Source organism: Equus quagga, chromosome 2, assembly GCF_021613505.1.
Source record: "Equus quagga isolate Etosha38 chromosome 2, UCLA_HA_Equagga_1.0, whole genome shotgun sequence".
NCBI lineage: Eukaryota > Metazoa > Chordata > Mammalia > Perissodactyla > Equidae > Equus > Equus quagga.
In genome coordinates, this window is record NC_060268.1 from 134918039 (window position 1) to 134941871 (window position 23833).

At 38.8% G+C, this 23833-nt stretch overlaps 1 long non-coding RNA gene across 1 annotated transcript; it reads right to left on the reverse strand.

The window, feature by feature from the left end:
• Positions 1-336: 336 nt before the first annotated feature.
• LOC124233260 (uncharacterized) lies at positions 337-21527 on the reverse strand. The gene is made up of 5 exons (XR_006887014.1): positions 21458-21527; positions 16937-17027; positions 8488-8611; positions 771-829; positions 337-475 (listed from the first exon to the last, which is right to left on the reverse strand). It is a non-coding gene; the product is annotated as an uncharacterized LOC124233260 (long non-coding RNA).
• Between the last annotated feature and the right edge of the window lie 2306 nt (positions 21528-23833).

Below are 23833 nucleotides of genomic sequence, written 5' to 3' on the forward strand. Positions count from 1 at the left end.
CTTGGTTCTGTACGTCTAATATATACACGCAATTACATTTTATGCCCTCATGTATATATGCGCTGAGATATAGAACATCCTTTATAAAATAGGGATTACACCATAGAGTTTTAAATACCGCTTTTCAACTTAACATGAGTACTACTTCATATCATTAACAGTCTTTGAAAACATAATTATTTACATCATAAAATTCTGTCATATGGTTCTGGTCATAACTTATTTGGGCACTCCCCTTATTTGACTATTTCTTTAGTTTCCATCTTTCTTATTATTTTTAATGTTTGATACCTTCATCATGTGGTTTAATAAAAAAGTTACTTAAGTCTTTCATTTATTTAGCAAACATTTATTGAGCACCTACTGAATGCCAGGTACTCTGTCAAGTGGTCAGGATGTAAAGATGAATCAGTGAGGGCCTCACAGTCTTGCAAAGAAACAGGCAGATAATCAAATGCATAGAGTGTAGTAAGACCTGCAATAAAGAGATTTACAGGGCATGAATTGAGAATACTCAGTCAAGAACAGCAGGTTTCCCCAGAGAGTCCTAGCGTGGATAACAACTTCAGAAAGTACTGAATAACGTATCCCCTCTAAGATAAAAATTATTGTCACTTACATATATGTCTTGTCTTATGCCACCTCTGTGTTTATGGTGCCAATGTATTTTCATGACATTTCCCATATCTATCACATTTTCAATAGCAAAACACAGCTTCCCAAATCTCTTGAGGCACCAACAATACCCTGCAGTTCCCCACACCACTTACCACATTTTTCCAACAGGTTCGGAACCAGTGCCAGCATGACGAGGATAGGATCTGTCACCCTGGAAAGCAAGATCCATGAGGGCTGGGTGGGTGGCATGAATTACAGCCATGAGGGCAGGGTTCAGGGTAGGACTCCAGATCCAGCTTGAGACTGGAACATAGCTCAAGAACCAGCAGCCCAATGCCATTAACTGGACAAACAGGGGACAAGTAAGAGGGAAGAGGCTACCGCTTGCCCAGGTGTCTCCAGGGTCTCACTGCAGGTCTGCACAGCGAACCAGGACTCCATCACCGGAGCTACGAGGAACCTCCACAACTGTACCTCCTATGCCGATTATAGACTCACGACCTCCTATAGTCTGATATGGTTTTCTTGTCACTACTTTAGGGTAATTCCACACATTCCCAGATAGGGAGTACAGAGATGGTTTAACTTGTCCTGTGGCAAGGGCTGGTCTTTGACTCAAATGTGTCATTCCTGTTGTCAGTCTCCCAGAAAGTAGTAGCTCCTCAGACAGGAAACTGGAATTTAGACATTGAATCTTAGAAGGGAAGGAAAATATTCATGATAGTACTAGCAAAACTGATTGAGAGATCGCTATGTACCAAGCACTATCATAAGTACTTTATACATAGGAACTCATTTAAAGTTCACAAATTTATGAGGTAGCTCTCACTACTTTTATAGATGAAGAAACTGAGACCCAGAGAGGATAAGCCCAAGGTCACCCAGCCTAGCCAGTGGCAGAATCCATTGTACAGGATCTAAACTATTACACCACACTGTCACCCTGCGGATTCTCAGCTCTTTCTACAACTTGGAGTCCAGAATCTAGACTTCTAGAAGTCTCAGCATGCATGAACGTACCCCCAAATAGAGTAGGGCAGATGGCTTCTGTTATGGGAAGAACGAAATGGGAAGGAGAAGATAAGCAAGCTGTAACTCCTAAATTACTGGTTTCTGAACCATGTATTTCTAATGCCCAGTCCCAGGCACTCTGAATCAGAATTTCCATGGGTGGAGCCTGGGAATCAGTATTTTCATTCCCTTTGGTGATTCTGTTGCAGCCAACCCAGGCAGCAGCATTTAAGAACCATATTATCAGACTACATGCTATTTTGTGTATATGTTTTCCCTTTTTTTGAGCATGTTGTAAAGTCTCAGAACGTCTGGGGACAACTTAGAGGCCAGGGTAAAGGAAGCAGAAGCAATTAGTCTGCATTCCTCCAAGGGGTAGATAAATCTCAAGGAATAAGATTTAAGGCTATTAGAACTAGTTGTCTGGACCTAGAAAAGGTTGCAGTAGTCTGCACCAACAGCATCAGATGGGAAATGTGGCTCCCCACAATGATCAGACTCCATTCTCCATGAATGTTATTACATAGGAGGCGTGAGCTCAGCCACTGCTCAGCCATTTGTCTTACTACAAGTACCAAACAGATAGAATGCCAACATATTGCGTAATCTTAATTGGAATCACATCAACACCCAATCTTTATCTAAGTAGATTAGAATTATATATTTAACAAAATGATCCCTTTAAAGAAGACAGGTTAATTAAAACTAACATACAAAATATTGTAGTATAAAATCATCATGGTGGCATTTGTCAAGCCATCCTTCCATCTGCCAGGACATTCTAACCATCTGTTATGAGTTGAATTGTGTCCCTCCACAAGATGTTAAAGTCCTAACCCCAGTACCTACAAATGTGATCTTATTGGGAAATAGGGTGTTTGCAGATGATCAAGTTAATGTAAGGTCATTAGGGTAGATCTTAATCCAATATGACTGATGTCCTTATAAAAAGGGGAAATTTTGACACAGAGACAGACATATACAGAGAGAATGCCGTGTGAAGACAAACACGGAGATCGGGATGATGCATCTACAAGCCAAGGAATGACAAAGATTGCCAGCAAACCACCAGAAGCTAGGCGAGCAGGATGATACAGATCCTTTCTCAGAGCCTTCCAAAGAAACCAAATCTGCCAACACCTTCGCGGACGTCTAGCCTCCAGAACTGGAAGACGATAAATTTCTGTTGTCTAAGCCACTCCAGGTTTGGTACTTGGTTACAGCAGCTCTAGCAAACCAGCACACCATCACATGACCCCAAGTTGATATCAGTCAATTGGACAATTCATATAACGATGAACCTCTTAGCTAGACAAATTCTAAAGTACACTGTTTTGAGAATCACAGATATTAGAGTCAAGCATATCATGCATCGTATCTTTAATAAGGAAAGATACAGAAAGAAAGAGATGAGCAGGAAATAGTAGTCCCAAATTCTTAACAGGTCATTGGCTGCCACCACAATTTGGAAATGGACATATACAGAGCGGATACTCCAGGTAAAAAGTATGCTCCAAATCTCAATGTTCTTGTCTGATGAGCTATATCCATTACACATAAGGTACCAGAATGTCTTTTGTCCCTCTGGCCTGAGTCCTAAAACCTCCATGAAGGTAGGGACCCTTGTTTATTACAATGTCTTCAGTGCCTAGTAGGTTTGACCTTCTGTATTTGCTCCAGAAGTATTTTTTTGAATGAATGAATGAACACCCTCTTTAACAATTTCCTTATAAGCTCAAAACTTATTCCTAGCCATTTAGATCACTGATACACAAACTTGAGCATGTAGCCCTAACACATGTTCATTTATCACAAACACACACTACTTTATGAAACACATGTAGAAATACAAATATCCAAAAGATGAAAAATAAACATAATTAGAGGTTCTATTATGTTCTTCTAAAGCACCTGTGATGTTCTAATGCACTCTCGAGCATCCTCAACCATTACCAGCACTATAGACAGATACGGCACTTAATAACAAGAAGGGTAAGAATACCTGGACCCAAGGCAATGAAGGTTTCTGCCTAAGACCGAGACAGGCAACCCCTGCTCCCACACCCCCTTTGCTACTCATTTGGCTTTGGTAGAAAGGGGCAGAGTCAAAGGAGGAAAAACGCCTCTTTTCAAAGGGAAGAAGGTCCTAGGTACCTCTCTTGATCACACCATTAAAAATGTAAATAGTATGACCAAGTGACTATTAAACAGATTTCTTTAGCACAGGACCTCACAGGTCTAATGTGAGCTTGTTAATATGCTAATATGCTTTGTGAAGCCCAGGAGGAGGCTGGAGTCAGTTCCCTTGAAACAGAGATTGGGATCCTACCAACTGGGAATATGGAATTAAACAATTCAATTCATCTAGGCTCTTTTAGCACTGATCATAGGAAGGGTTCTTTTCGCCCATCATCCTGCTGTCTCCCCCAATTTATTTGATCACGGAACTTTTTTCAGTGAATCCTTATTAACATTTTGAGGGAAATTAGTTTGAGATTGAGGTAACCAGAGAAAATAGTTATCTAAAACTATTAAATAACCTTCACTAGAAACATTCCATTTCTAATTTAAATATAACTAAAAGTTTTGTTCACTTAAATTGGGAGTATAATTACTTTCTTCTAACAAATTTTCAGAAACTTTTAATGAATTTGTCATCAATTGAATTTAGTTTCACATGAGAGGAGTTAATCTTTAAGTACTAAATACATAATGGACATAAAAAATACACATTAGCAAAAATATTTAGCTCAGCTCACAATTAAAGAAACCTAAATTAAAAGACAGCTATTATTAAATTAGACAAAAAGAAAAGAGAGAGAAAGACAAATTGCTAGTGAGTACAAAGGATGTGCCAGTCTGAAATATTGTAGCATTTTATTTCATTGGAACAACTCTTTTGTAAAATAATTTAACCATATATATTCAGGGCCAAGAAAATGTCCTATACCCTTTTACCCATTAATCCCACTTCTTGGAAATAATTGGAAGTCTGGAACCAAAACAAGAGATGAAGGAGGGGCACTTTGCACACAGTGCATTGATTGCATTTTTATTTTTAATGGCAAAAATTGGGAAAAAGCTAAACATTTTATCTTACAGACAATAGTTAAGTAAATTTTTGGCACATCTCCTAGAAATAATACGATGCAATCATTAAAATTTTAAATTAAAATGTGGGATAGGTAGCAACATAAGAAAAAACACTTTATAATCCAGGAAAAAAAGAGCATGATACAAAATTGCATAACAATATGAAAACCATATGCCACAAAGGTTTATAAAAAGATGAGTTCTTGTACAAAAAAGGAATTCTGGTAAGATGCTAGATAATTTTTTTTCTGTTTTTTGAAAACTCTATAGTTATTATATTACTTTTACCTTTTAAAAATATTTTTAAGAACATAAAAACAGTTTGCTACCAATATACTAGTATACCACTCTAGAAAAATCCGTATACATTTTTAAACCCCAGTGAATTCCTGACAGGTACAGAGCACATTTTTCGAACATCCTCCCACTCATCTGTAGACGTATTAAAATTCTACTAAATTTTCAATGATGCAAATTATCTTTTAACTTGAAAGGTGTGCTAAGGCCCTTAGATAAATATAACCATTTCTGGTGCCCAACATGATTATTTTAAGTAATTTTTACAAAACTCATTCGGCTCTTGCTGCACCTGGTAATTAAGTTCAAACATCCTGAAGAAGGCCGAATCATCTCCCTGAGGCCCAGAAAGCATTTCAATTGCCATTTAAAGCTTCCAATTAGTTCACAACATAAAATTACAATTTACTTTTGATATTTTTTCCTCTGGGCCTAATTTTTTTTTTACCACTCTTCTAACCTACATTGTTATTATGCCTGCTCGATCTGATGCAAAACATCCCCCCTTTTCATGCCAGGCTTACTAAAATACAACTGGCTAGTTAGTCATTGTCCTATTAAACGGCACCTGTTCCTGGAGAGAGACTGTCACCCCGTGCTTCTGGGAAAGTCTCTCTGACTGAAGACCTTGTGATCGTGGCCCACACTCCGACCCCTTGTCATGTGGCCCTCGAAGCTGTATCACTCCCAAGTGGTGAGATTTGTAGGTTTTATCTGTAATATGTTTCCATTTTTCTAACCTGATTTCCAGAATAACCCCCATTGTAATTCAGGGGCTGAAAGCAACAACTGAATTTTACCTTCTCACCACTTGAGAAGCAAGTAGCCATGCCACTGTGGCAGGATAATTTATCAAGATATTAATTCCTGTTTGTTTTTTCTGCAATCTTCTCTCTTCCTATTGCAAACAGATAGCCACACCATTCACAATTCCTTGCCTCAGGGATTGTCTCCTCACCACCCCCCCCCCGGGAATCTGAAGCTAGCTTCCGGCCGTCTTTTTTAATTCTTAAGGTCATTACAGAGATTATACAGATAGTCCTTGAGAGAGACAGAAAATAGCTTTTGAGAGTAGTGAGACTGAGGGCAAAAATCACGTCCTGTCACTCACAGCTCTCTCCACCCCCACTTCTCCAACCCTGGAGAGGAAAAGCGTACCCAGGAGACTAAGGTAGCAAGAGTGTACCCAGGAATTCTGGGGAGCAACAGAATGGTCATCCCATAGCGGTTCTTTCTTCCCAGAGACATGAGGCATCCCTGGCCTGGGCCTCATGGTTTGGAGGATTCCACTTGTCACAAACATACACATAACTCTATCTATAGTCATTTAAAAATATCCCAATGCAGGGGCCAGCCCCATGGCCGAGTGGTTGAGTTCATGCTTTGCTTTGGCGGCCCAGGGTTTCGCCGGTTCGGATCCTGGGCACGGACATGGCACTGCTCATCAGGCCGTGCTGGGGCGGTGTCCCACATGCCACAGCTAGAAGGACCCACAACTAGAAATGCACAACTATGTACCGGGGGTCTTTGGGGGAAGGAAAAAAAAAATATCCTAATGAAAACTGGTTCAGCCACTATGGAAAATAGTATGAAGATTTCTCAAAAAATTAAAAATAGAAATATCATATGACCCATCTATCCCACTACTGGGTATTTATCCAAAGAACTTGAAATCAACAATTCAAAGAGACTTATACACCCCTATGTTCATTGCAGCATCATTCACAATAGCCAAGACGTGGAAGCAACCCAAGTGCCTACAACTGATGAATAGATAAAGAAGATGTGGTGTATATATATATATATATATATATACAATGGAATACCACTCAGCCATAAAAAAAGACAAAATTGTCTCATTTGCAACAACATGGATGGACCTTGGGGGTATTATGTTAAGCGAAATAAGCCAGACAGAGAAAGACAGACACTGTAGGATGTCACTCATGCGTAGAAGATAAACAAACACATGGACAAAGAGAACAAATTAGTAGTTACCAGGGGGAAGGGGGTTGGGGGGGTGAGCACAAGGGGTAAAGGGGCACACTTATATGGTGACTGACAAATAGTAATGTACAACTGAAATTTCACAATGTTATAAACTATTCCGACCTCAATAAAAAAAAAAATTCTAAACATCCACTTTTGTGCATAACACAAGAGGCTCCAGTAAAATAAACTTCTCCCCACTTCTTGCTCCATTTCCTCAAATTAACCGCACCTCAATGTTATGAAATTTTGTAGTGTCCTACTGACAGTGCTTGGAAGTGTAGGGAGGATTTGAAAGGAGGAAGAGCTTAGGTAAGAGAAAAGACCAATTAATTCATTTGTCAAATCTTTTCTTTCAACCGATATGAATGCAATAAATCTTGCAAATGAAATATTAATTCCCAGCAGTGCCAAGGGTTCTTTTTCTTCCATTTCTTCATGTCCCAGTTTATCGCTACAGAGCAAGCCAATGTTAGGGAGATTTTTGCAATATTTGCACATGGTAGCTGAGAAACATTTTACAATATTAAAGAATTCATATTCAAATTTTTTACACAAGTTTAGATTGTTACATGCACAAATGTGATTCTGATTTAATACAACGGCAACTAGATGAACACTGGACACTAAAATTATGAATAATTTTTTTAATTGAATAAGATTAAATTAAAATTTCAAAAGTAATATAAAATTTAAGCTATATTTCTATATCTTTGATTTATAATCTTTGATATTAATTAACTATAATACGTACTTTTTATTTTAATAAATAATCTTTAAAATCTTAAAAGAAAAATAACTTTTTGAAAACAAACATCATTAATTTTTAAAAATTTACATTTACCTTATTCTACATTTTTTGAGGAAAATATATTCAAATTTTATTTTTCTAATTCATTTGATCATTACTGTCAATAAAATATAAATTATGAGAAAACTTTGATAATAAAATAGTGATTTTTGCTGACATAAATAAAAGGAAAATAATGTTTATGGAATAAATATATAATAACTTATGGTATATATCTCTGTGTTTACTTTATTACTCATCTAATCATCACAAGGACACTAACAGAATGCCCAATGATGCTCAATAAAAATTCAATTCATTTGTCTTTGGGTATTTGACAATTTTCAGTCATATAAAAATCATCGCTTTACACATGTTTTGATTTTGTCCTTATGAAGGTATATTTGTCATGGTAGAAGGACAGAATATATCCTATTAACCAGCTTGGTACCTTGATTTATAACTTCATCATTTTTAGACATATAGTATGACTCCTCCCTCTGTGCCCCTGCCACAGCAGCCCTGCTCATGTTAGGCGAGGACCTGCTTCCCAACGCACTGGCTTCCAGAAACAAGCCTGAGGATGGAATCTCTTTGGCTCTGATTGGGTCACGTGACCCTGAACCCCTGAACCATTCTCTCCCACCAGTTGAATGCAATGCAACATTGGCCAGCCTGGAAAGACTTACCCTTCCGGAGTCTGGGATGCAGTCAGCACCACCTGAATGTCACAAAGTGAGTGTGATGAGAAGGGTTGTTTCCAAAGGCAGATCAAGTTTTGTTGAGTTCTAATACTTTTTCAGTTTGGGGTCCCTGTTTAAGAAAAAGAAGACAAAATTACAAATTCAATTCTAGATATTGAAAGAAAATATTTCAAACAAGAAAAGAAATAACAAATAACAAATCCCAAAAACAAAGAAATATCACAATCACCACAAAACCCTTCCTGGAATGTCTCTTTTATTGGTTTTTTTCCCTACAAGTTTCGGCTGAACACTCCTTAATCACTTCTTCACACGACAATGACTTCAAAATATCATTTTTTAAGGAGAATAGAGAGATAATTCAGTCCTTCTACTATAGTTGATCAATATTTGTTTTTTATACAACTGTCAGCTTTAAAACATTCTTTCAACTTCACAACATGTTGTTAGTAATTTTCTGTATATTTTTATGCCAAGTTATTATTAATATATTATTACTGCCAAATTTGGGACTTCTCTCAAATTTCTTCTGCATATGAGCTAGATGATTTCAAGATATTTCAAGTTTTCTTGTCCAAACTTGACTCATCTTAAATACTCTTCGAATTGATGATGCTCATTAACCAGTTTGCTGTCCGCATCCTCTTACCATATCAGATCGGTCACCACCGTGGGCAGTAGGAGTGTTCCTGGACGTCAGGAATCACATCGCGAAGCCAGCAAATGCTGAACTATAACCCAGTGACTATGAACCACATAAATATATCCACTGAAACACAAACTAAATGTATTCCCAACTCAACTTTCCCTGGATTGGATTAAAAAATATGCCTACAGCCCTTCTAATACTTGGAACACAAGGGGAGATGTGAATGAGGAACCTCAGAATGGAAAGATACAGCAGTACAAACAAGAGGCTCGGAGGCGGGCGCTTCCATAGCTTCACAGTATACTCACCCGAGGAAAATTCTGATGCTGTTTCCTGAAGAATGGGGGATGGATCCTGGCAGGCCAAAACAGCAACCGTCCACTACAATCATTTTGGCTTTTATCCTTTCCAACAGTAAGTCCATTTTTTTCCCCATGAATAAATATATTTCTACAAAAGATTTTTGCTGCCCTCAATTATAATGATACTTTGGGGTTTTTTTGCTTTGACTCCTCTCTGCCTAGAATATTCTGTACTCCATCTTTATTTGACTAAGTCACTCCCATCTTACAAGGCTCAGCCTAAATGCTGGCTTTTTAACCTCTGATCTTCCTGTCCCAGGGTTATCAAAATCTGTTCCTTAGACCACTAGCTCCTTGAGATGCTCTATTTAAAACAAAGAAACAAAAAGTGTTGTGTGGTCAAACAGGTTGGGGAGAAGTCACGTGATTTCTCTCTCTCTCTCTTTTTGATACAGAACACATGTTAGTACTTTGGGTTCTGAGAAGTCCTGCGCTACCAGAATAATCATTCCTGAGAGCTCACTCTACACCAGGCTGTTCTAAACACTGTACACGTCTTGTCTCATTTAATCCCCACTATCAGTTCTATGGAATACATTGATTTTACAGATGAGGAAACTCTAGGGTTAAATAATTTGACCAAAATCACACAACAGGTAAGTGAAAGCTGCAGGTTTTGGACCCAGACACAGCCATTGTACTATAATGCCCATTTAATTTTGTTTAAACTGGTACTTTCTAACATATTCAACCACAGGCCCCTTTCTGCACAACCCTTATTAAATCACCCATAAAAATCAGCTATAGGGGCCGGCCTGGTGGCATAGTGGTTAAGTTCAGCACACTCTGCTTTGGTGGCCCTGGGCAGCCCAGGCAGCCCAGGTTCACAGGTTCAGATCCTGGGCATGGACCTACACCACTCATCAAGCCATGCTGTGGCGAAGACCCACATAGAAAATAGAGGAAGATGGGCACAGATGTTAGCTCAGGGCCACTCTTCCTGATCAAAAAAAAAATCGGCTACACCCCATGCACTTCAGTTGTGCCACTCCTGGGCCCTATCCAGTTCTATCTCCCAGCACAGCCATTTGTGTATGTTTCTCATCTCCTCCAGTAGGTCATAAACACCTCTAAAGGGACCTTTATCTTAGTGATCTTATCCCCCAAACCACCCATAGTGTCTGACATACAGTGGGTATTCAATAAGTATTTGTGGACTGAACATATATTGATAGCATTTTAAACTTTCCCAACCTGTATTTAATTTCAAAAAGGAGAAAACAAATTCAATAAATTAAACACTAGAAAATGGAAACTAGAAGGCTTTATACACCTTTTCCAAACCCTTTCATATTGCTCCACTTCTGCTGTTTACCAAGTAAATACGGAAATTAAAAAGCAGCTACAAGCTGTTTTGATAGTCAGTCTTAAATTCAATTTGGAATTAGCATAGAGAAATATTATTTTTGAAGGCCCTTAAATGAAAACGACTGGAAAACATATTAAATAAAACTCAGAAGAGAATCAATCATAGCCTGATATTTGCAGCTTTGAAAGACGCAATACACAACAGCATTTTTAATAGTGTCTAATAATTCCCATAGCATAAGGGCACAAAAATATTCATTCTGAATAACAACATCTCAATTCAGGTTCTTGTCCTTCAACCTGGAATAAACAAGGAGCACCCTCTGAATGTCCCATTGTTAAGAGCTACCAATGCAGAAGGAATTTTAATTCCAGAAGATTCACATTCAAGTCATGAGTCATCTTCTCCATTTCAATCACAATTCTGGTATACTTTTTATGGGCCAAAATGAATATTTCTTGCTGCAGGGGGAAAAAAAAAGAATCTAAGCAAACTGGCACATTCACTTTCAAAAACCTAATCCAAACACATTTTGGCACCAACATAAATAAGCCTTGCCCCATGTTGCAATGTCTTCTAAGACAACAATATCGCTTATCTTAAAACTTCCTTAACTGTATTATAAATATATCACATATCACGGATCCATATTACAGTATTTTGGTTGCGAGAAGCCAGTCCAAATATTTAACGTGGATTTATCTCTGAAGAGCAAAATTCTCTGCAGGTAGTAAGATGTTGACCAGAGCTGCCTGCCAGGTAGGGTCCCAGCTTTGAAACCAAATCCATCCTCCATGTGGCCTCTGGAGTGATCTTGCTCCTGCCTTGCTTTCAGCCTTTCAGTGGCTCTAGTACCTTCAGAAGAAAGTACAGACCAACAAGCCCACCGTGGCCTGACCTCTTCTTCTTTAGCCCTATTTCTCATCCCTTTTTCCATATACAGCCACTTCAAGCTTCCTGCATATGCCTTTTTCTTTTACACCTCCATGGTTTTGCTCAAAATGCAAAATATCCTCCCAATTCTCGCCCATCCTCTCTCTCTCCCCTGATTCGCCCTGCCTCTTCAACCTAAAAGCTCTATTTATCATTCACAGCAATGCTTAGCCGAGCAATTCTGCTTCTAGGTATAGCCCCAAGAGAAAGGAAAGCACGTCTACACAGAAACTTGTATACGAACGTTCATAGCAGCTTTATTCACAATAGCCAAAAATAGAAATAACCCAGTTGTCCAGCAACTGTTAAATAGATAAACTAAATGTGGCAAATCCATGCAGTGGAATATTATTTGGCACTAAAAGAGAATGAAGTACTGATACATGCTACAACATGGATGAATCTTGAAAACATCATGCTAAGTAAAAGAAGCCAGTCACAAAGCACCACGTATCGTAAGATTCCATTTACATTAAATGGCCAGAATAGGCAAACCTATAGAAATAGAAGGTGTGCATATTAGTGGTTGCCTAGGGCTGGAAGAGTTGGGGGAAATGGGAAGTTACTGCTAATGGGTACAAAGCTACTTTCTGGGGATAATAAAAATGTTCTAAAATTGAGTATGGTGATGGTTGCACAATTCTATGAATATACTAAAAGCCATTGAATTGTATATTTTACGTGAGTGAATTGTATGGTCTATGAATTATCTCTCAATAAAGCTGTTACAAAAAACAGTGCTCAGGCATCACCACCTCTGGGAAAGTCTCCGGTACCTCTCCCTGCACAGTCTGTGCCATCCTCTCATTATGTCTACCCTTGGCACATGAATTTTATCACCAATTTATGACAACGGCTGTCAATGTGACAAGTACTTTACACCCAATACCACATTAAATATTTTCAATAAACCTGTGAAGTGTTATTATCATATCACTCTGCAATCACAAACATCTGTAAGTGCTTTGCCATCCAACAGGACTGTTCCTCAAAGACAAAAATTGGCCACAGGTCTAATGTGACCCAGTGGAATTTTTTTGTTTCATCCGAAGTCACAGTGTTTTTCAAAACTGTAAATTAGTTGAGAACTTTTTTTAAATCAGGAGATTTTATGAAAAAGTCCATTTTGCTAATCTGTCTCGAAACTCAGTGGGCCAAATGATACGATTAGACCAAAGCCTCTAAATCTGGGAAGCCCTTTCCACCTTGCCACAGTCCCTACTCCTACCTATTGTCTCATATTCAGCTTACTTCCCTAATGGATGCCACCTCCTAAGACAGCATAATGGAGTTTGTAAATAGCCGCTGCCCCGGGCAAGGATCGTGCTGTTCATCTTTGCCGCCCTACAGTAACTGGACAGCACCTGAGAGGTAGCACGAGTACAATAAATAACCCTGAACTGTTACCTCTCTGACGTTATAAGTGAGCTGGGTTCTGAAGCGGGTTCCTGAGCCCCTGCTGTTTTTTTTTTTTTCCTCACTTTACCAGCTAATAAATCCCCAGAGTACAGCCTTGCACTGAACCCTTGGTTAAAATCTGTTCAACCAAGATCGAACCTTGACCTTCCAACGAAACAGGGGGAAGTAAGATCTCACTCACAAAACCATTAGCAAATGGTCCAAATATGATTAACAAAATGTAAGTGAGGTGTATAGATCCCAGAGTTGGATGTCTGTCACTACCCCAAGAAAAGATTCAAGTTTAGTAAGCTTTAGACAAAATACATGTGTAGGAACAATAAAACCTTACCAATTTTGAATATCCAATCTGAGCTGGTCTCGTCCACTCTGAAACTGGCCTATGAGTTTTCTATGAGGGTATATTTTGCCAAGCAAAGTAACGGCATAAATGGAATTTGTAGGAGTTTGTTTAACCTACTTATCAGGAAAGAAAACATTAAGAGTTTTATTGAATCTATTATTGTTTATGTGAAAATTACACTAATTAAAATGAATCTTCAATTATTTAAAATACTTCCAATAAGACCCATTGGAGTATTTTATTGGTACCTGTTACTGATGTCAGTGACCATACACTGAACCCTAAGTCAACCTTTCACGAGTTCACTGGTGGTGCAGGAAAAAAGCCCGGTTTTACACACAGAGTTTTACTAATTACGTACATACACTGAAATACAATTAATCATGTACATACTGTGTATACATGTAAGTTAAATCCTTAATCTACTAACAATGTTTTTAGGTAAGTATACCTTTTTAATTTTAAAAAATTCATACTCATTATAGAAAAGAAAGAAAAAATATTAAATGTCTCACAATCCCAACCATCCAAAGACTAACATTTAACGTTTTAGTATCTTTCCTTATAGTCTTCTTTCTATGCATATTTTTGCATAATTTTAATCATAAAGTAAATCACTTTTGCACATTGCTTCCCATTTAAAATTATAACTTAAATTTTTTAACGGCTGCAAAATATTGCATTCTGTGTATGTACCCTAATTCATATAACTAGTTCCCTATTATTGGACATTTAAGTTATGTCTTATTTTTCAGATTTATTAATAATGCAGCAATTATCCTTCGGTAAACAACTTTGTTCATATTTCAAGTTATGTCCTCAGGGTAAATTCCCAGGAATAGAATTACATTGTTAGAATCTTCATCTGTAATAACAAACTACCATACAGGCTGGATTGATTTCTACACCCAGCAAGTGGGGGTTCACCAACCCACACGCAATCAAGATCTTCTCTCTGGATTCTTTTCAATGGTGATGTATAGGGCTGGCTGTAGACACTCTGGAGAAGTCAGAGAAGTACATCCTTTGCTTTTCGCTCCTGTACACACAGCCACTCTAAACACCTCTATCCTGTCTCCCGGTGCCCTCTTCCCGTTCAGGTCTAAGCATCCCTGCCTTCTCCACCCAATCCTGCCTGGACCTGCACACTCCAGAACGAGCGAGGAATAGCTGAAAGGGGAGGGGTGCTCATCTTACAGATGAGTTGCATCTGCAGTATTCCCAGAGCTACAAGGCTGACGGAAGGCCTTGGGGTTAGCCAGGAACTTCCTGGGACCCTTGACTCTCACCACGTAGGAGGCTGCTGGCCTGTTTTGAAAGAATTGTTTTGGAGGAAAAGAAAGAAAGGAAGGAAAGATGGGAGGGAAGGGGGGAGGGAGGAAGGAAGGAAGAAAGAAAAAGAAAGAAAGAATTGTTTTGTTTTAATGAGCTTTATTTATTTTTCTTGATTGTAAAAGTAATATATGCTCCTTATTAAAAATCTGGAAAACATTAGCTCTAAAAGAATTTAGAAAAAACAAAATCGCCCAGGACCGCATGCCGCAGCTCAGTGCATTTACTTGGAAGATCTGAACACCCTGTATGCTCATCTTGAGCTCCTGGGGGTCCGCAGCCCACAACAGAAGCTGGGTTCTGCCTGTTCCTTTTTGATCAGCTCCCAGCAATTTGTACTCAACCAGGTCACCAGAATGAACCAGAAAAGGTGATGTTATCCCACATAAGCTCAGAGGGCTTTTAGTAGCCCAGACCAGCAGTTCTCCCCCTTGTCACTTAGATGATAGCAGACTTCCTGCCAGTGTTCAGAATCCAGCGGCATTTCCTAGAATTCAACTACCTTCCTCTCTCCACAGAGGAAGGGGACCGTTTAGAAACTCAGGCTATCCAGAATGGAAACTCAATTATTGGCATAAATGTCTTTAAACTGTTTCCCTGGAGTATAATTATCAAGTACCTTCCATTTTGCTGCTCATTTGTCAAACTTCTGGCCAGATATTTGACTCAGGTCAAGTTTCTGACCTTTTCTTACGCAGTTTAGTTTTCCCTGGACACTTCCAGCTTTGAAACTAATTTGTCCATAGGAGACATCATGGTGCAGTGGTTAAGGGTGCGGCCTTATAAAAGCATACTGCGTGAGTGCGGCCATGGGGAAACAGGCCCTTTGGTCCATGGCTGGTGGGGATGGTAAAGGGTACACAGTCCCTTGGAAGGCGTTTTGGCACTATCTGTCAAAATCACAAATGCATATGGCCTTCGATTCAGTATTCTCACTTCTGAGAATTTATCCCACAGATAGACCTGCACACGTAGGAAATGAACATGTGCTTGATATTTATTGTAGCATTTATATTATTTTATTGTAATCACATATTAATTATAATTATATATTATATTATAATTGTATATTATATAAGTATAGATTATTATAGTCTATATTTTATTATTATTATAGCAAAAGATGTGGAAATAACCAAAATATCCATTAGTAGGAGACTAGCTAAATAAATTACAGTTATCAGCTTAATGGAATACTATACAGATGTTTAAAAAGTGAGAAAGCCCTCTCTGTACTGAAATAGTAGATATTTAACACTGCATACAGAAAATATAGAATTCATATTATATAAAAGAGAATAGATGTTCTATAATATGTGATCTATATTATATATTCATGGTGTGTCTTCCCCTTTTATAATATGAGAAAGGCAGCTTAGAGCAGAGGTTGCAGCCAGACCACCTAAGTGGGAAGCCTGGCTCCACCTCTTCCCAGCTATGTGATTCGGGCAAGTGACTTGACCTTTCTGTGTCAATATAATCAACTATAAAATGAAGATAATAAGAGCAGATAAGAATACCTAATTATCTAATAATAATAATAATAGATATTACCTCATAGGGTTGATGAGAGCATTAAATGAGTTAATATGCATCAAATGCTTAGAACTGGGTCTGGCACACAGCAGAGAAGTACCACGTATGTGTTAGTTACTTTTATATTCCATTAAATGAGAAGAGTATAGTTTGGGAGTGTATAATATGCTACCTTTTGTGTAAGAAATGGGAGAAAATAAGAACTCGCCTTTGTATTTGCTTTTGTTTGCCTAGAGCTGGACCGGAAAGACATATGAGATTCTGATGAGAGTGGGACATGCAGGAGGAGGGAGTGGTACTGGACGCAGATAGAAGCTAACGTTTTAATTGCCTATCTTTGAAGGTCCTTTTGACTTATTGAACCACATGGATTTAATGCCTATTCAAAAAAAAATTGTTGTTAGTTTTTTTAAAAAGCGGTATGGACCTCAGATTCAGGAGAGTCTGAACTCTGGCTCTGCTACTCACTAACTCCAAGCCCTCTCACCAAATTACAAAGTTGACTTCTCCAAGTCTGAGATTCGTTTCTCCATAAAAATCACTGGGACTACCTGCTTCACTTTCACTTTCTTCCAAGTGCCCCCAACGATACTGATTCTCCTCCTCCAGTTGCTGGTCTTCCAGAATCATAGACCAGATTACCTGTGGATGGAAGAGAAGGTCAGACTCCAGGGTGAAATCAGAGCAGGGTTCAAATCCCAGCTAGGTCCATTATTACTAACAGCGTGGACTTGGGCAAGTGGCCTCAGTTTCCTCATTTGTAAAATGGAGACGATGACAATATTAATAACCATCATCTTGTAGAGTTGTTGTAAAGATGTGGAATGACGTTTGTGAAGTGCCCAGCACAGAGGAGGCACTGAGTCACGGAAGTTATTGTGAGGCACAGGACAGGAGGGGCTGGGAGAGATGTGGATCGGCTCTCACGATCAGCTCCTGCTCTTCCAGTGTTGCAGATGGCTTAACTACTGAAGGCCAGTTACTAAGCCTTGTCGTCTTAGCCTCCTGGGGGAAAGAGAGCATCTGGGTTAAGTGGACACATTATCATTCTCAACGATGCCCAACAGAACAATTTCTGGGTAGGTGGCCAGTCAAGAAAGACACAGCAGGGTCAGCTAAACAACAAGTACAACAGCAACCTGATTTTTTGAGCACCCCCTGTGTGCCAGATATTGTCCTCGGCTCTAAGGCTACCGGCACACAAAAGGCAGATGAGGCCCCAGTTCTCGCAGCATCTACACTCCAGGGGACCGTAAACAAATAAGTAGAGAATGAGGACCATGTTTGTGGGGTGCTGTCTGAATGAGATGATTATGAAGGTAAATTGGGGAGCTCAGATATTGGTTTAGGATTTGAATATACTATTTGCACACTGAAGACGTGCTAGTCTTCAGTTTTTTGAAAGATTGAAGACTTCAGACACACTTTTCACGTAAGGAAGAGGCGTCCAACCACCAGTTTAAATTGATGCTCTACCATTTACCCGGGCCTGTTCTCTTGGTCGATGTGGTAGCAACTAAGCTGGGAGATGGCTAATAATGAAGGTCCTGACACTCTGGGATCCCACTGCTGGATTCAGCATTAACTCTAATATCGATGTGATGTCATGGCAGAATTAACCATAATATCATTTTTATGTCTTTGCAGACTTTTATTTCTTACTTTCCCTCTTGATGAGAGCCATGTGCAGCTCTGTGCATTATGGAGTCAGGTTTTTACTATCCTGGAGATGAAAGGTCACATTTTTGGCAAGATGTGGATAAGCAAAATGCCATGTGTGTCTATAAAACTAAATAGCATATCTCTTAGTATGAGTCCGGGATGTTTCCCAGATTTTAAAATATATAATTTTAAATTCATGATTCTTTTGAGAAATGTAGGAAAGTAAAATAAATCTTCTCTTTTATATACAAGTGCCTCAGGGAAAACAGAATTTTATGTAAATAGCTGCAGGTGGTGATGTAACAGTATTACAATAGCCCCTATAAATTTTGGAGTTCTCCAAGTGGGCTCTGAGCAAAGCCGCTGAGTCTTTGCAAATTCTGTTCCTTCGCCCTGGTGTATCCTTTTACTTCAGCCCTACTTGCACCTAATTCACCTGAAAAATTTCTCATTTTCCTTTAGTTCCAACCGAGACATGTTTTTCTCTGCGAAGTGATCTCTCTGTGATCTCCCCAAGACTAGGTTAGCTGCCCTCCTCTGTTCTCTCTTAGCAACCTGAGTCTTTATCAAGTGATTTAGATAATCTTTACCATACTGTTTAAATAAAGGGGGTTTTTTTTGCCCTTGACTTCATATGCACAGAATCGTTTGAAAACTAATCCTTGGTTTGTAATGCATTATTATCATTGGTCTATGCTGGTCCTTGTTTTATAATCAGAGTTTTATCTGTGTGTTTACTTATAACAGTAATGCCCAGTAGAAATATAACGGAAGCCACATATGTAGCTTTAAATTTTCTAGGGGCCCTATTTTACAAAGTATAAAGTAACAGATGAAATTAATTTTAATAATATATTTTATTTAACCCAATATATCCAAAAGATTATAATTTCAACATATAATCAATATTAAAATCATTAATGAGATATTTATGTTCAATTTTCTCCATATGAAGCCTTCAAAATCTGGTATGTATTTTACATTTAGAGCATCTCTTAATTAGTTCTAGTCACATTTCAGGCGATCAGTAGTCATACGTGGCCAGTGGCTGCCGTATTGGACAGTACAGATTTATAATATAACCAACCTCTATGCACTCATGACCAAAAACAAGAACTAAAATATAACCAGTAACTTCTAAGACTCTTCCCTCATCCTGCCTCTTGTCAGCTGGTCTGCTGGTTCAACTGGCTGTTAAGTTCACGGGGGACAGAATATGCATATTATATAAATGCTTGTGTTTCATTGTCTTCACCTTTGTGAAGGTCCCCAGACCCTGGAAGTCCCTGAGACACTTTCAGGTCAGAGTATTTCTACAATAACATTAAGATGTTATTTGCCTTTTTCACTATGTTGACATTTGCACAAATGACAAAGGCAATGGTGTGTAAAACTGCTAGCACCTTAACACAAATCAAGGTCATAGCCCCACACCATACCAGCAGTCCTTCTCATCTTCAATGCTGTGCGCTTTTGGTTTAAAAAAAAAAAAACCAAAAATGCAAGTTTTACTTTAAAATGTCCTTGAATAAGCAGTAAAATTTATTAATTTTATTAAATCTTGACTCGAATACTCATCTTTTTAATATTCTGTGTGATAAATGGGGAGCATGCTTTCAAGTGAAAACTCAAATTTTGGAAAATTTGCCTCGACTACTGTGAATTTCACAGCTTCTCAATAGCTAAACACTTTTCCGACGAGGTCAGCAGTAACATTAACAAATGTGATTTTTTTTTTTTTTTGGTTATTATGTAAAGAAATGGCAACACTTGTAAGATATGTATAACTCAGGGAGCCAACATTTTCCAAAGACTAGTGTATGATGTTAACAAAATCATGAACGGGTAAAAGATCCATTCAAAGTGCGCGATAAACCAGTGGATTTTAAGGTAACACAGAACAAAATGTTCACTGATATGGTTTCAGATTTTACATTGCAACTAGCCTCTAAGAAACTATTACTTATTGAGTTTTGGTGTAGTATCAAAGATTATCCACAATCATCTGAAAAGGCTACTAAATAAAATACCCCTTCCTCTTCCAATTACATATGAACTTTTTCCTTCACATATTTCAACTAAAAAATATATTGCAACAGATTGAATCCAGAAGCAGATACGAGAATCCAGCTGCTCTCTATCAAGCCAGACATTAACGAGGTTTGCAAAAATGTAAAACAATGACATTCTATTCACTAATTTTTTTGCTTGGGAAAACACAGTTATTTTTCATAAAACATTCCTGTTACTATGTAACAGGTATACTGTTACTTTTAAATAAATTAATAAGTCAATATTTTTTAATTTGTAATATAGTAAATATTGATAGATATAACTAAAATAAAAAGCTCTTTGAAGCTAGCAATAATTTTTAAGAGTGTAAAGTATTCCCAAGCCCAGAAGTTTAAGAATCACTGGCCTAGTACATTTCTTATTATACATTACATTATATTTAGCTTATATATTATAATGTTAATATATTAATATTATATATTATATTTAAATATATAGTATAGCTTTCATAATATATTTACTACCACCTTAACAAGAGACCAAAGTTAACATCACCAGCGGTGGAGCAATCAACATCACATGCTTCCGCAGGATGTACTGGGAAAGACACATCATTTCTACGGTATTCTTTAACAAAACGCACATCCTGCGTCTAATCATGAAGTAACGTCAGACAAACCCAAACACTGTCATTTTACCAAAGATTTTGCTTGTACTTTTAAAAAATGTCAATATCATGAAAGACAAAGTAAAACCAAGAAAAGGTTTTGGTTTAAAGGAAACTAAAGAGACACGACAACTGAATACCACATATCATTCGAGAGCTTCTTTTACTGTAAAAAAAAAAAAAAAATTAATGGTAATTGGAAAAACCTGAATAAAGTCTGTAGCTTAGAAAATGATATTGTCTAAATGTTAAAGGAAAAAGGAAAGTTAAAAGGAAAAAGGTTTACTAAATGAACACATAAGTGAATCTTTTTCTAGATACTCCACCTTCTTCAGCTTCTGGATTTAGACGTTAGAAGGATTAAACGGAGGAAAAAGAAAAGTCTCTTAATGGTTATTATTATATCCTTATATTGCATTAACAACGTATGCAAAAATGCCTCCAAAATGTATCTCCTCTTGTAGTTTTTCATAAAAGGCCCTTTAGACCACTAAAATTGAGGTTTTCATTACATAAACTCCCAATGATTTGGTTTCTACTTTGATGTGGAGGAGAGAGGATCGTTTGCCAGCCTCTAACATCGAACGTGAAGTGAAAAGAGTAATTATAAAATTATTCTCGGAAGAATTTAGAAAGGCACTTGCATCAAATCCTGGCTTTAGCCATCAAGAGTTAGGAGAATTGGCAGGGAACGTTATCATTAGCTGCATCTCAGTTCGAGGAGAGTCACGCCAGGGGAAGGCGGTGAGACGACGCATCAGTGATTCTTCGTTCCACTTCTCTGGTCTGAAAGCGCATCGCTTGTGGCTTGACTGCTTTGAGGGTGAAAAAGGAGCCTGAGCCATCTAGGATTGGCTGAAATGTGTGTGGTTAAGAGTCTAGCCCTATGTATAATTAGAAGCAGATCACGGGAATGAGCGAAGGAGTTTTTTAAAAACAACACGCCCTCAGTCTTTGCTTAACATTTCAGTTCTGCAAAGGTCGCCTCGCCCGCCTCCCTCTAGTGGTCCCGAGTGGGATCGCCGTGGCCGAGGGGCCGTTGTGTTTCCGACGGTGGCTTCCCCGGGCAGGAAGGGATTGTGAGCGTTGAGTTTTTGTTTTAAGAGCGAGAACCTTATAAATTAATCTAAACTGGGTTAAGGACGTGAAAATCTAGAGAGGTTAAAGAAATCTCCCGAGGGCAGAGCAAATGAAGGGCTAAGCCAGGATAGCGACATCAATCAATGGACCCCAGTCCAGAACCCCTCCTAGGACAAGTTGAAGAGGAACCCACTGGCTTCCGAAACATACTGAAAATTCCCAGAGGCGTATTTGGAAGAAAATACAAGGCCCTTACCCCTTTACCGTGTACCTTCTGCAGAGCCATGCATACCCCACCCAACCCATCCCTACCATTCTCCCAGGCTCCATGAGCGGCCACCACCCTGCTTTATTTTTAGTATAGAGAGAGCATGACTATCTGACATTAGGTTGTGCATCTATGTAAGCTGTTCATTGCCTGTCTTCCACGTTAGAATATAAGCTCCACGAAGGCTGTGTTTTCTTCATGGCTATCTGCCCAACATCTATCACATGGTAAGTGTCTTAGATTCCCACAGCCACTCGAAGAAATTCTCACAGATTTGGTGCCTTAAAACAACAGAAATTTATTCTTTTACATTTCTGGAGGTCAGAAGTCTGCAGTCAGTTTCACTGAGCCAAAACCAAGGTGTTGGCAGGGCCGCCCTCCCTCGGTGGCCTCTAGGAGAGAACCAGTTCTTTGCCTCTTGCAGTTTCTGGTGGCCGCCTGCATTCCTTAGCTTGTGGCTGTATCACTCCAGTCTTCAAGGCCAGCATCTTGAAATCTCTCTGTTGTCTTCACATCACCTTCTTCTCTGTGTGTGGGCATCGAATCTCCTTCTGCCTCCCTCTTATGAGGATACTTGTGATGGCATTCAGGGCCACCCAGATCATCCAGGTTAATCTCCTTGCAAATCGGGAAATTGAGGTTTCTAAAGATTACGTGACTGCCCATGGTCAGACAGGTGGGAGACATAGCTGCAGAATTTGAACCCAGGTAGGCTGACTCCAAGGCCCTTCCACCACCCTGTAGAGGAGCTTGATGGGCACTTGTGCTTTTCTGGTTCATCGTACAGATGAGCCCAATTAACCATCCTTTGCTGAGTCCTGCTCTAGGCACTGTAGGAATACAAGGAGATCAAGGACCCATCCTGGCCCTTCAGGATATATCCATTTCCTTTGGAAAGAGAAGGCATACAGTCAGATAGTGGTTACCCTCGTGTGGGGAAGTGACTAGAAGAGACCACAAAGGGGCTTCTGGGAGCTTGTAATGTCGTTTCTTGATCTGGTGCTGATTACAGTAGTGTGTGAAACAGTGTGTAAAGCTTCATTGCTGTACACTTGTGATTTATGCACTCTTCTTTGTGCATGTTACATTTTGAAAAAGGCATAAAATGAAGGCATGAAGTCAGGACTCTAGGAAACATAAGGGCTGCAAGATAGGCCATAAAGCAGTCTCCTCCCGCAGCGCTGGATGTCTGGGCCATTCCCTAGCCATCTGACTAATTGCCTGACTAATTAAGTGCTGTGAGGTAGGAGGGTGAGGGATCAAGATTTTTCCAGGGCCTTTCCTGTCCAAATTGCCAAGGTAAGCCCACCTCAAACTCAGTTTGGCTGTAAAGCAGAGTTTAAACAAACATTTTAAGTAACATTCTAAAATGTTGCCAATAAGGATTAACACCCCCTTCAAAAAAAATCTCTTATTACATAAATGTGGGAAATCCTGGGCTAAATAAATTTAGATCCTTTTCTTTACTGCAGGACTTGTCAGAGCCTTTACTGTATTAACACAAACTATAACTCTCCGAGAGAGAGTACTTTGCATTTCTTCACATTATTTTACTATGGAATACTTTGTTTTCTTAACACTTTCAGAATTAACGTTCTAAGAAACATATTTTTGGAAATGCTGCTTACAGATCCTAATTTACAGATCCGGTTCACCCAAAGATCCTGGAGACTGAAAGTCATCTTTCAAAGCACTCCTTGAGGACTTTCTAGGTTACTCCCACTGTCTCTCAAGTCAGGAGAGTTGGTTCAAAAGACC